This window comes from Lissotriton helveticus, chromosome 5_1 (genome assembly GCF_964261635.1).
Source record: "Lissotriton helveticus chromosome 5_1, aLisHel1.1, whole genome shotgun sequence".
Taxonomy (NCBI): Eukaryota; Metazoa; Chordata; class Amphibia; order Caudata; family Salamandridae; genus Lissotriton; species Lissotriton helveticus.
This window is the reverse complement of record NC_136065.1, coordinates 1,841,973,849-1,841,987,152: the sequence shown is the minus strand read 5'-3', so window position 1 is coordinate 1,841,987,152 and position 13,304 is coordinate 1,841,973,849. Positions and strand designations below refer to the sequence as shown.

Below are 13,304 nucleotides of genomic sequence, written 5' to 3'. Positions count from 1 at the left end.
AGTCGGAGGATATGTATCAGATGTGAGTCTAAAGTCACCGGAGAGCATGGGTGCAGAGGAGGGGTTTGACAGAGAATGGGTGGGGCTTTTGTCCTCTGGTGTCCCTTGATCGAAAGATAAAATGGAGACTGGTAGGCTGGGCAAAGAGGGGAGGGGAGATGAATTCCCAAAATTGGAGTAGATGGTATCAATTTTGGCGATGAAGAATTCAGGCAATGAGTTGCATTGTGCCATGTTAAGACAGGGAGCTTTAGGTTGACACATTGCGCCCGAGAGTTTTTGCACTACCTTGAAGAGTGTCTTTGGACGATTTTTTGCTTCAAGGATAGTATGATTGACATGTTCAGCTTTGGCAGTTTTACATAGGGAGTGATATTTTGCTAAGGCGGCTTTATAGCTTTGCTTAGAACATGAGTCATATTTTATGCGCCATTTGCGCTCCAGGTTTTTGCAAATGTTTTTTTCTTTTTTTAAGGTTTCGGTAAACCAGGGTGCAGGTGGATGATGAAAGTTGTGCGATTGCATGCGCAAAGGTAGGCATGTATCGGCAGCCTGTGTAAGCCAGATATTTATGGTAGGGGAGGTTGCAATACTAGTGTCTTTCATGAGAGGTCTAGTATTCTCGAGACAAGAATTGAATTTGTTTAGGTCCAGTTTATTCCAGTTTCTGGATAGTCTGTGTTCCGTAGGGTTGGAGGGGGTATTCCATTGCTGACCTAGTTTAATAGTAAAGGTCACCATGTAATGGTCAGACCATGTAATAGGTGAAGGAGCCTTACAGTCGATGGCCTCCAGATTGGAAAGGATGGGGTCAAGAAGGTTCCCTGCTTTATGCGTAGGGCCAGAGTTATGTAAGGAAATATTTAGAGCAGCCAGGTCTTGTAAGAGATTGCTACTGGTAATACATGAGGGGTCATTCAGGTGCAGATTGAGGTCACCGATGATGGAAAAATTTGTTGAGCTCTGAATTAGCGGTTCTATATACTCAGGAAGGGAGGCTGCCCAGGAATTCGCTGGGCCTGGGGGGCGGTAGATGAGCAGCCCGGAGAAAGTAAAGTTAGATGATAGCGAGAGCTTAAACAGACCTGCCTCACAGTTGGGTAATACAAAGTCTTCCCATTTGCAGGAGTGTAGTCTGTTGTAAATTATGGCTATACCTCCACCTTCTTTTGTTGGTCTATTTTTCCCAACATAGGTATAGTTGTCGGGGAGAGCGTCAGCAATGTCAGGGCCAGAGTGGTCTTTTAGCCATGTCTCTGTGAGAAAGAGAGCTGCGGGTTTCTCCGAGACAAGTAGATCGAAAGTTTCTCTCCTGTGTTTGCCCAGTGATCTGCAGTTTAAGCTGATCAACATCCTAGTTTGAGTCTGGTCAGTAACTGTCGATTTGGGGCGTAAGGGAGGGAAGTTTGAGGCGGCTATGTTGGTGATAGAAGGGAGGGAGGTAAGAGGGAGCAAGCACATAAGACAGGTGCAAGGGGCACAATGAGGATTCAAGGTAGCACAGTGGGCATGCTGGGATGGCATGAGTTTGAGGAGGGCTTCTCTGAAATAAGTGTAAGATAGCCCTAGCAGGGGAGGGTCCGGGTCAGCGCCCCTAGTCCCGGCCCGTCGCGGACGGGCGCAGACGGGCGCAGACGGGCTTGCCTTAGGCGCGCCTTCGGCGCGCAAACGGCGCGCCCGCGGCGCTCGTCCACTGCGCTTCCTAGGGTTGCACATTTATATATGTGTGCCGGAAGATGGACAAGGGGGGGCGTTGCCTCCAAAGTGGGCGTGGCTAGCGGCCTCGCCGCTGATGGCGGCGTCAAGAATTCACTGAGGACACAGGTCCCAGAACAAACAGCAAGTACTTTAAAACAATACAAGTTTAAAAGAATGTGCAAAATAGCTGTGGTGCTTCCTCCCGGCTTTCCGCCTCAGGAGAAGTGGGTTTTGCAAGCGCTAGCAGTCAGCGCTATTAAATATAAGTGGGCGGGGGGCGTGGCCTCCAAAGTGGGCGTGGCTAGCGGCCTCGCCGCTGATGGCGGCTTCAGGAATTCACTGAGGACACAGGTCCCAGAACAAACAGCAAGTACTTTAAAGCAATACAAGTTTAAAAGAATGTGCAAAATAGCTGTGGTGCTTCCTCCCGGCTTTCCGCCTCAGGAGAAGTGGGTTTTGCAAGCGCTAGCAGTCAGCGCTATTAAATACAAGTGGGCGGGGGGCGTGGCCTCCAAAGTGGGCGTGGCTAGCGGCCTCGCCGCTGATGGCGGCGTCAGGAAATTCACTGAGGACACAGGTCCCAGAACAAACAGCAAGTACTTTAAAACAATACAAGTTTAAAAGAATGTGCAAAATAGCTGTGGTGCTTCCTCCCGGCTTTCCGCCTCAGGAGAAGTGGGTTTTGCAAGCACTAGCAGTCAGCGCTATTAAATACAAGTGGGCGTGGGGCGTGGCCTCCAAAGTGGGCGTGGCTAGCGGCCTCGCCGCTGATGGCGGCGTCAGGAATTCACTGAGGACACAGGTCCCAGAACAAACAGCAAGTACTTTAAAACAATACAAGTTTAAAAGAATGTGCAAAATAGCTGTGGTGCTTCCTCCCGGCTTTCCGCCTCAGGAGAAGTGGGTTTTGCAAGCGCTAGCAGTCAGCGCTATTAAATACAAGTGGGCGGGGGGCGTGGCCTCCAAAGTGGGCGTGGCTAGCGGCCTCGCCGCTGATGGCGGCGTCAGGAATTCACTGAGGACACAGGTCCCAGAACAAACAGCAAGTACTTTAAAACAATACAAGTTTAAAAGAATGTGCAAAATAGCTGTGGTGCTTCCTCCCGGCTTTCCGCCTCAGGAGAAGTGGGTTTTGCAAGCGCTAGCAGTCAGCTCTATTAAATACAAGTGGGCGGGGGGGGCGTGGCCTCCAAAGTGGGCGTGGCTAGCGGCCTCGCCGCTGATGGCGGCTTCAGGAAATTCACTGAGGACACAGGTCCCAGAACAAACAGCAAGTACTTTAAAACAATACAAGTTTAAAAGAATGTGCAAAATAGCTGTGGTGCTTCCTCCCGGCTTTCTGCCTCAGGAGAAGTGGGTCTTGTTAGTGTCCTGCTTGTACAGCTTGTCTTTCATTAAGGGTGACCAGTTTTTTAATGCCTGTTTCGGCACCCTGACACTGCTCGCAAAAGGAAATGCATTTCCCATTTTGAGGGAGGATTGAGGTACACGTGAGGACAAAAAATAAAACGTTGCTCATGCTTACATGTCTATTGGCTCTACTTTTGCATGTAGCATAGAAGGAAAGTAGGCATGCCTCCCCATTGACAGATGATACATTTTGTCTCCTAGAGAAGCTGATAAGCAAAACTTGACATGAGCATAGCATGTCACAGCTTATCCATCTATTTTATCTTTAGCCTGTGTACGAAACATTTGCAAAGATGCTTTTGTTTTGTTGTGTGTTCAGCAAGTGTTACATTTCTGAAAAAAGGACTAGTAGTGTGCATGCAGCCACCCAGGTGAGATAGCATGAAAGGCTAACAATTGCATATATGCTTTTATTTTGTTGTGTGATTAATAAGTGTTATGGAAAAAGGACTAGTAGCATGCATGCAGCCACCCAGGTGAGATAGCAGCATAGCCTCAACAGATCCCTATGGTCCTGGACCAAGACAGGCTTAGGCATGGGTAAGCTGAATCCTGTCTCTCTGTCTCAAGGGAGAAAAAGAGTTTGTTTGTTTCCGTCTCACCTCCATTTGTGCTTCTCACCTAATTCCTGTCCTACTTATTTTTATTTGCTTATTTCCGCACAGCCAGTACATCTATTAAGAACTGAGAGAGTGGTCAAGGTAGGGACAGGAGCAGTGTGTGGCTGGGCTTGCCATAAAATCAAATTTTCTGGCCCTTGACTTTGGATAAAGAGGGTGTGAGAATACAAATTCTTTACATTTTTATCTTTATAAAGCTAGGAGACGAAAATTAAAGTAAGGGGCTGATTTGGAGTTGGGCAGTGACAATACTCTGCAGTGGCAGCGGTGTTCTCTCTTTGCCAAATTCAAGGTCGCCCTGTCTGATTTGGAGGTGGGCGGATTTCAAGCATACTGATGACATAGCCTACTTCGATTTAGTCAGTGTTATATATATTTCCAGAGACCCAATGGAGTATGGCCGACTCATAGGAGGCTAGCCATCTGACTGCTTACCCAATTTAGAGTGGGTAATCAATTTTTTTTTGTTTTGCTGCCCTAGCCGTGAGGGACTGAAAAAAAAATCCCCATGGTGAGGTCGTTAGCTTTTTATGTTTCAAAAGCAATGTCCTGCTTTGGGAGTTTGTTAAAAAAAATGTAAAACCCTGTAAAAGTTTGGCAGGCAGGTGTCACGTTTGACGAAGCCGACCGTCAAAATTTTACAATAATGAGAGGACACGCAGTGAAAGCGGTTAATGCCAATGTTTAGAGTTATCTGTGGTGTCTACTCTAAATATGGCAGGTTTTTGATTGAAAGTTTTAGTTCTGTCCGCTGCTGTAACCTTTATTTGTGTGAGCAAAGCTTGAAACTTATGCCTGGTATACACTAAACCATTATTCATTAACCTGCTCAGCAGAGCACAAGAGGAGTCCCAGTTAAATACTGGCCTCCGTGCTGAGACTGCAAAGAGCTATCAGCACTGAACTAATTTAAAGTCCAGTAATCTTACTCAGTCGTTCCGATGCAAAATTCAACCAATAACAGTTCTGCAGAGAAGTTCTGGTAGTGTCTCATAAGAATATTAATCTCTGCTGGGAACCTCTGAGAGTCAGTTAAAAAGCTCAGTAGCCAGGCTGAGGTTGGAATACTCTCCTGTTACATGCATAGAATCACTTTTGAAAAGTAATGGTACTGTCCCACTTAAATTACAGCAGCACTAGTGTGGGGGTGGGGTAATGCCACATTAAAGTATAGCAGCTTTGCTAAGACATACTCAAACTGTCACATTTAAACATGAAATTCCTGCTTGGAAGAGCTGAAAATGTCCCATTATGGCAGGGCAACTGTGAAGAGTAGGTGCAGTGAGCATACATTACGGCGTAAATGTAACAGACTTACTAAGACATGCCCATGTTGCCCCAATTAAAGTATAACAGCTCTGCTAGGTATGTGCCGCCCCCCATTAAGCATGTGGCAATGCCAAGAGCTGCTAGTTCTGTCAGATTCCAAATATGGCAGCCATACTGGCAAGAATCCATACTGCTCCATTACATGTACAGTGGGGCTGTCAAAAGGTTTGGCACTGGCCAATTTAAGATCTAGTGGCAATGTAGCGAAGACATGGCTAAGACACATTCGAACTATGGGAGTTTTGCAGAGCAGGTATTTAATAATCAAACTAGCCATCTTACTGCTCATATTGCGTATAAGATGTAATAAAATGGTTAGGAACGCACAGAAATACTGGCAGTGAAAGGGTAAATTATATAGCACCATTTCTGAGAAGTGGTGGTATCTTCTCACGTTTCCTGCCAAAGTTCAATATTCATGTTAACGGCAGGTAAAATAGCCTTTATACAACTGAGTTGAAGCCCCTGCCCTCATTTGTAAGACTAGCGACAAATTAAAATGCCTTTTTCAGCAACCCAACCTTACATCTGATTCAAACCTAGTTTTCCTTTGCAGAAAACAAGAAACTAGCTTAATTGGCTTTCTCAGAGTTTTTCTAGGAGCGGCTGTGCACTGCTAAAGTATTTAATACAATTATTGGTTAAATCAAACCAATATGTTAAAAGAAATAGATGCTAGTTTACAGCACAAAAATAATAATTTACAGCTTATAGTCATCAGCTGAATCTGAAGCCCCAAACAGGTATTCATCATACATGAGGGAAAGGGGCTTTAGTGGAGATTAAGAGGGGCATTATAGGGTTCATAGTGGTCATAGGTTGGCCAATTGTTGTTCCGCCCAGAGTGCTCTTGTACCAAAAGCCGGCCTTGCCCAAGATCACATCCATTACCACAGCTCTAAGTCACAGCACTGGTGAAGTCCTATAGTTTATTAGAGGCGAATCAGCCACTGAAAGCTCGAGCCAGATGCGTGGCTCAACACTAGGTCGTTCTGGACCACTTAAGCCCAAAATAAGCCAAGCTTTCATGTGGCTTTTGCCTCCAAGGAAGTTGTGGCTCCTCCGCTCTGCCGGAGGAGCGTCGCCCTCACGCTGAGAACCAGCTGAGGGAAATAGAAAAATAAAATTATAATAAAACCAATTTATTATCATTTAATTTTCTTTCTCTGCTATAGCCTGCCAGGTCTGGGCCATGATGACAGCAGGGAAGGAGTAGTACACACTGAAAGTGCGCATGACGGTTTGGAAGGCTGTCTTAGGCTGGTCAAACCATCATGCGCACTTAGGCTTCCCCAACGCAGCTGTATTGCGCAGCCAGGTTGGAGAAACAGCACAGACTCCCAGGCACTGTCTGAGAGGCAAATGAAGCCGCTCAGCTCAATCGAGGCACTCCTCTCATACTATTGAGAGTAGCGCCAGGATTGGGTGGGGAGTCTGTGCTCATGTCCCAGGGATGGCTGGGACACCAGGAGGAGAGAAGAGGAGCACCTAGGGAGGCCCGCAGCGTCAGAGGCAGAACAGGTAAGAGTTATATTTATTTAGTATTATTTCTCTAATTCCCTGTCCAGTCCCCAATCCCCCAGTCCCCAATCCCCCACTTGAGTTTTGCGGCGGCCACCACTGCTACCAGCCACATTCTAATCTCTTGTGCCAAAAAATAAAGGCAGAGGGTTCAGCTTTGCTGAAGAAATAGGCCAAAGAAAGAGATACCAATCTACTCTGTGAGACCAGAAAACTTGTGTTCAATTCTGGCTTCCCTGCTTGATGTGATCTTAAACAAGTATTTTATTTCACTGCACCTCCTTATTATTGATTATCCAATAAGAGATCACCTTTAAAAATGCGAGTGCATAATGTGCACAGTACAAAAACCACATGTTGAATAGACTATAACGCTGCCACACATATAATAATAATCTAGGCCACATTTAGAATGCACATGACAACAGACTCCATCCTGGTAAGTTTCCCAGGTTCATGTGTGATATGCTGCTTCAGTCCAGATTGTTTCTTCGTTTGAAAAAACCCTGGACAGGAGCAGCACATTATGCATGGACCTGGGAAACTTGCCAGCTTTGCAGACCTGCCTTAGTTCACTAATGGCACTATCATCAGGCAGGGGTTTGGAGAGAGAGAGTATATATATCGAAAATGGGGAACCGGGTTCGAGCATTGGCAGGGACGCTCAACATCCTGTGATTCTGGGCAAATCACGTAATCTCCCTGTGCCTTACAAAAAATGAATGTGACCGTCTGTAATGCAACTGGTGCTCATGTAAAGCGCTCAGATACCTTCTGGTCAAGTTTATGCTTTATAAAATTCAGGGGGAAAATATATATATATATCTATATCTATACTACTATTATAAAGAGAAAGCTGAAACCTTTGAGGCGGGTAAACTCAAGAAGTACAGCACCAAACACAACACCCAATACAGCATTGTAAAGGGGAGATGCAGCAGATGGACATAGGCTATACAGCTGGCCACCATATACATTACAAAGGTCAAACAACCTTAGGGGTAAAGTAGTCCCTTGTGGGCGTTGGTGTGGGCGTGTCAATGTACACTTGGGCATTGGCGTGGGCGACACTACATTATTCCTTTGTGGGCGTGTAGCATTGACAGAGGGGCGTGACACAACAGCATTGTCAGAGGGGCGTGCCACAAATAAAACAAAAAATGGCCTCGTACTTCAGTAGGGCGCCTTTCAGAAACAATGTGCGTGCCCATTCATGATCCACCTTCGCGTCTCACACGTCCGTCTACAAACACCAAGCTGCGCCGCATTCACGCACATTGCCATTCAGGCGCCATTAACAGGGCTCGACAAATCATAAAAAATGCTCTAGACCTGCAGGTCTAGTAAACTACAAAATCTCCTCGACCTAACTTAAATGAGCATGACCTCAAACTCTGAAAACTGAACAAATGTGACAAGTTAACAAGATTTAAAAGCATTTTTATTGCTCATTTACTTTGTGAGCAATAAAGATGCCTTTAAATCTTGCTATCTTGTCACATTTCCTCTGCTTTCAGAGACAAAGGTCAAGTGTCAAGGTTGTATTCCTACTCGCCAGAAAGGACGAGTAGGACCTAAAAATAGCTCGTCCTTAATCAATCTCACTCGCAAATGCGAGCGGTCGAGTGAATTTTTTGAGCCCTGATTAATCACATATAGTGCGGCGCAAACTTTGTGGGCGTCAGCGTTGTCAGAGAGGGCTGCACTAAAATTAACAAAAAAAAGGGGCGCGGCTTTCGCCACCAATGTGCACGCACATTCACGCTCCGCCTTGGTGTTCTGATCACTTCTCACAATGCCATATCAAAACACCAACGGGCGCCGCTTTGACGGACCTTGCCAAACTGCCTACAAAATTAAACTAACAAAACAAAACTTGACTCCTTCAGGAACGTAAGATTTCTTAGAAGTGGCTGCAGGAAAAAAAAAAAGGGGCGCACAAGCGTGCCATTCACTCACAGCGACATTCACGCTCCAATGGCTCCAGTGGACACTGAAGGCAGGCAGCGTACCACACGATCTAAGCCACTTCACAATTAAAATTTAGTCCGGGGCTCAGGCGGGGCCTCAAACCAGCCCTCGCAAACACGGGATCACGCCGGGCACTGTCAGCGTACACACATTAACGTTTACTATTACAAACATTACACACATAACATTTCATACCCGGACAACGTCGGGACGAACTGCTAGTATATAGATATATATATATATATATATATATATAGGGGCCGATTAGGATGGCGGACGGACTTGCGTCCGTCCGCCACCCTTGAGGAGGAGGGAACGTCCGCAGGGGCTGCGGCGTTCCCTCCGTGCTGATTAGGATGTGACCGCCAGGGTGGCGGTCACATCCTCTATATTTAACATTGCGGCGAGTGCAGCTTCAAGCTGCACCCGCCGCAATGTTAAAAAAGCATGTGTTACATTTACATGCACAAAGCAGCAGGCACCGCACGGTGCCTGCTGCTTTGTGCACGCAAATGCAGGGGGGTACCATAGGTACCCCCCATGTGCACCCCCCACCCCCCATTCACCCAGGGGGCCCGCAACGGGCCCCCAAAGTGAATATCCGTATGCTTTTCCATGGCGGAAAAGCCGCCGTGGAAAAGCAGTTTTACACAAACATCATAATATGGCGGACGGTGTCTCATAGACACCGCCTGCCATGTTATAGCTTTTCCGCCGCGGTCGGAAGCCGACCGCAGCGGAAAAGCGGCGGACGGAATTCCAGACCCACCAGCCATCCTAATTTGGCGGTGGGTCTTTGGAGTCTCCGCCGCGGTTTTTCCGCATCCTCCGGCCTGGCGGAAGTGTCCGCCGGCCCGGAGGATGCGGAAAAACCGCCATCCTAATCGGCCCCATAGTGTGTGCAGTAATGAATGGCATGGCTTAAACATTTCTAGTGTGCCAAACAACCTGTACTTTAGTGTCTCTATGATCTTTCTGTTATTGCGTCCAGATATATAGCATAGCAACTGCAATACACCTAAAACCGACCAGGATTAATGGCTTTTTAAATGACTGTAAGCTGTTCTATATAAAGTGCTATACAAATGTAATAAGATACACAGAAAACATACAACATCCTGGAAATAGCTAACACTCCTAGGGAATGAAACATGAAACATGTGAAATAGAAAGAGCTACTTAAGATAAAGCGCTTTACAAACGTAATATGGTACACTGAAAAACTACAAAATAAAATCCTTGATATTGCTTCAACTTTTAGGGAATGCAAGATTATGTAACACATGTGAAATATAAGCAGGAACTAAATCGCTGACATGGAATACCTTAACGTTTGTTATACTATAATTTTTCAGCAATTAATCTGTGTTTTTATCAGCAAAGATGGGGATAGTTTTATAGGGTCCAATAGGAACACGTTTCAATGTCCAGTTACTAGCAGGTCGGATACCTAGACGCACCCGACCCACTTTATTTTATAATAAAGGCCTCTAAAAACTATAGCATCTGTTGTACTAATTTGAAATGCTTACGCATGTTAATGAGATACGCTTTTTGGAATGTTTAAGGGACTTTATAATATTTTAACACGATGTTTGTTACATGATTTAGATTTTCATGGCGCAATAAACACACAGGTTCGTACAGCCACGACCTCCGCGAGGCACTTAGTCCTGCCAAGTATCACGCACCAGTGTGGTGATCCGCATCACCGCACTGAAATGCATTGTCACACATTTGCATACTGTCTGAGCATCAGCGAAGCGCTGCCTAAAACGGTAATATTATGATTGTGGCAGCTAGCAGCTCAGCGCTGCTCCTTCTGGCTTGGTGCTATAGCTGAGGCTGCTAGAATGTATCGTAAATGTCCGCCTGGAGCTGCATGGCTCTCAGCTCTCGCATGGTAGTGTGGCTGCGCAAAGGCGACATCACAGCCAGGGGAGCCCTAGTCAGATTAAAGCAATACCTGGAGCCGCCACGTGACGTCACGCCCTGCTGCTGAAGGCGGGGAGTTTGTTTTGGAAGAAACTAAGCCTGTCCCGAGGATCTGGTTTCTGGTCATCGGGCTCCGCACTCATGACGCTCTGAACTGACTTCCCCTCATTCCGGAAGTCAAAAATGGCCTGTGTCTGTATGGCATTCAATCATTGCCGGGCGGCATCACATCAGTCACGGAGCCAGTGACTGCATTTGCAGCAATCGCTGAGCTCAGGACACACTTCTGTCATTGGACAAAAGACAGGCATATGAATCCTGGCAGGCGGAGGCCTCCCACTCTCTGCTTCATAAACATGTCAGTCTCCTTAGGCTAGATTATGTTCCAGGCGTCACAATCAACCTCTTGTTTTTGTGTTTCACCTTCCCAGACCAGAGTGACACCCGGTCGGGTCAGGAATCTGTGACCCTTGCACGGTTTTATTTCAGTGAGGCTCAGTAGTTGCAGAGATACTCCGCACCAACTCCTATCAAGATGAGCTTGGAGAAGAGGACAGCCGCGGGACGCACTGAACAAAGGAGGCAGGCGTGGCGGTGGCTCGTGACCTGAGACTTCCTCCCAGAGTACATGGCACTGCAGGCTCATTGTTGCCCCATGCCTCCAATATTCTAGTCCTCCGCACCTCACAGTGTCTAAAGCCTTTTGCCGTGGTTTAAACTGCTAGCGCAGGTTTTCTCCACTGACTGCATTTCAGGGGCACCTCTGCAGGCACAGTGATTTGGGCCACATCATGGTGAAGTTATAAGACGGGAAGACACACCAGAAGCAGACGTGGGAGAGCTCAAACGTCCAGCACAGAGGTATGTTTGTATGGCCCAAACCAAGGTGGCATCTTTTTCATTTAACACACAGGCTTGGCAGTTCTGAGCAGTTGTAGTGCCTGCATGCCCTCTGTTACTAAGGACTGAAGTCTGTCTCTGGTTAATGTATTTCAATTTCTGGAGCTTTGCAGCAGATTTAAGCTATTAGAGTTTCTTGTTGCTCAAATGAGTGGTATAACTTCTGATATTTATGTTTCCCGTGTCTTCATTGCTTGCTTTTGATTGCGAGAAATTGTCACTCATAGTAGTTGAAATGTCACTCAAAATTACTCTGAAATTACAAAAATTTCACTCCTACCAATCTGAAACCTTGGCAGCTATGGGCACTACTTGTCAATTTGTTGGCAAGGCTACCTCTAGCTGTTACTAACAAGTTGTAGGTCTACTTCTACCTCTGTAGCTAGTCTTTGAAAATGTGGCCATTCAATCCTTTCCACTCCCACCCTCTATCTTGTTCTCGACACTGTTTGGCTCTCATCTCCTTCAACTATTCAGTCCTCTCCAATTGCTCTTTTTAAGTCCCTGCCTTTCCAGCTCTATTTGCATAGCAATCGCTAGAATCATAAAGGGTGACTCTTCCTTTAAAAACAAACAGGCTCGCGCCGGGCAGCCCTGCCGCTCTAGGCAAGGGGTCCTTCTTTAATACCAATCGCTATTTTCATGACGTAACAGGATGTGGAGTGCGGCTGTTGGCTGCACTCGAAGCATGGACGCTGACGTGGGTAAATGTTTTCTCTGAGGCGGAGCTCATAGTGGAACGTGGTTCTTGTTTGCTCGCCGGGTCCCGAAACTCCTGGGTCCTATTGCCCTCAGGTTCAACGACTTAGAAAACTTCGAATATTACACAGGTCTATAACAGTTTTGGACCGTTGGTTACCTCTGTGCGTTGCTGCTGTGAGACCAGTTCCATTAATTGTTGGTGAATTTCAGGCCCTTGAGGCTTTGCAATCGTAACAGCATCACTGAATACGTTTTGTGACTTTGAATTGACTCTTCCAGCTCCAGGGCAACGTGATCTCGCAGTCAAACAAGCATTGGCAAAGCCAATATTTCTCGCATTTGAGACCTATTGGCTTTGCCAATGGTTTTAAGTTACGCTCAGGGCACAAGTCCTAAAACAAGCATTGGCAGAGCCAATAGGTCTCGCCTTTGGGACCTCATAAGTGTTCAGCCATGCAGCACAAAACCTAAAATAATTAAATGAAAATGGCCAGATGATCGTTAACCAGCGCCTGGCGAAAGCCTGGAGCATGTAAAGAGCTTGCGGTTCACTCGAAAATAATCAAAAGCTGGTGTTGCAAGTTATGCCCCTGCAATGTGAGAGCAACATGGTGGTCTCAGTTAAGATCAGTCCCTAACATCAATAACCTCTGCCTTATCTTTGGAATTACACTAGCTACATGACTTTTCTTACTGTTTTATAATCAACCCCTGCATTATTGTGAGAAGGAAAATCTTCAGCTATCTCCAGGTAACAGAGAGCAGGTCAAAGACAATACAAACTCGCAACATTGCAGTTCTGCAATGCTCTCAATATGGCAGGAGACCATTGATACCCCACAAGTCTGGAGTTACATATGGCTACCTGAGCTACATGCTTCTTGTGAGGCACACTTTTTTAAGATGACCTACAGACAAGGGTTCAGTTACCTGGGCCTAGCTTTACACCCATAAACCTATGTGGCTGCTCCACTCCAAGCAGATTTCCTTTTTTTTTTTTTTTACACGGTAGGTTCCTATAGCAACATTTGCTCCAGAGGCTTGGTTGTATCCTTTGTGGGAAAAGCTGCAGTTAGAATATGGGTGATGGCAACCTCTGGCTGTCTCTTTGGCCAGTAGGGTTTAATGTTATGCCGAAAAGGAAACAAAAGTGTACCTCTAGTGAACTTTCAGCCTGTAAAACCAAACTCCATTTAGGGTTGGAAGCAGTGCAAATGA

General features: G+C 46.2%; 1 protein-coding gene and 1 long non-coding RNA gene across 4 annotated transcripts in view; one reads left to right on the top strand and one right to left on the bottom strand.

Moving 5' to 3' along the window:
* The window catches only part of SLC35B1 (solute carrier family 35 member B1), a 252,538-nt gene that overhangs the window by 129,508 nt on the left and 109,726 nt on the right, over positions 1 to 13,304 (bottom strand). The gene's annotated exons all lie outside the window — the stretch shown is intronic.
* Positions 12,048 to 13,304, top strand: part of LOC144755891 (uncharacterized) — a 226,891-nt gene continuing 225,634 nt past the window's right edge. The window contains exon 1 of one of the 2 annotated variants that reach the window (XR_013594990.1): positions 12,048 to 12,088. This is a non-coding gene — a long non-coding RNA (uncharacterized LOC144755891). Of the gene's footprint in view, positions 12,215 to 13,304 lie in introns of both variants that reach the window. The other variant, XR_013594989.1, reaches the window with a different exon arrangement.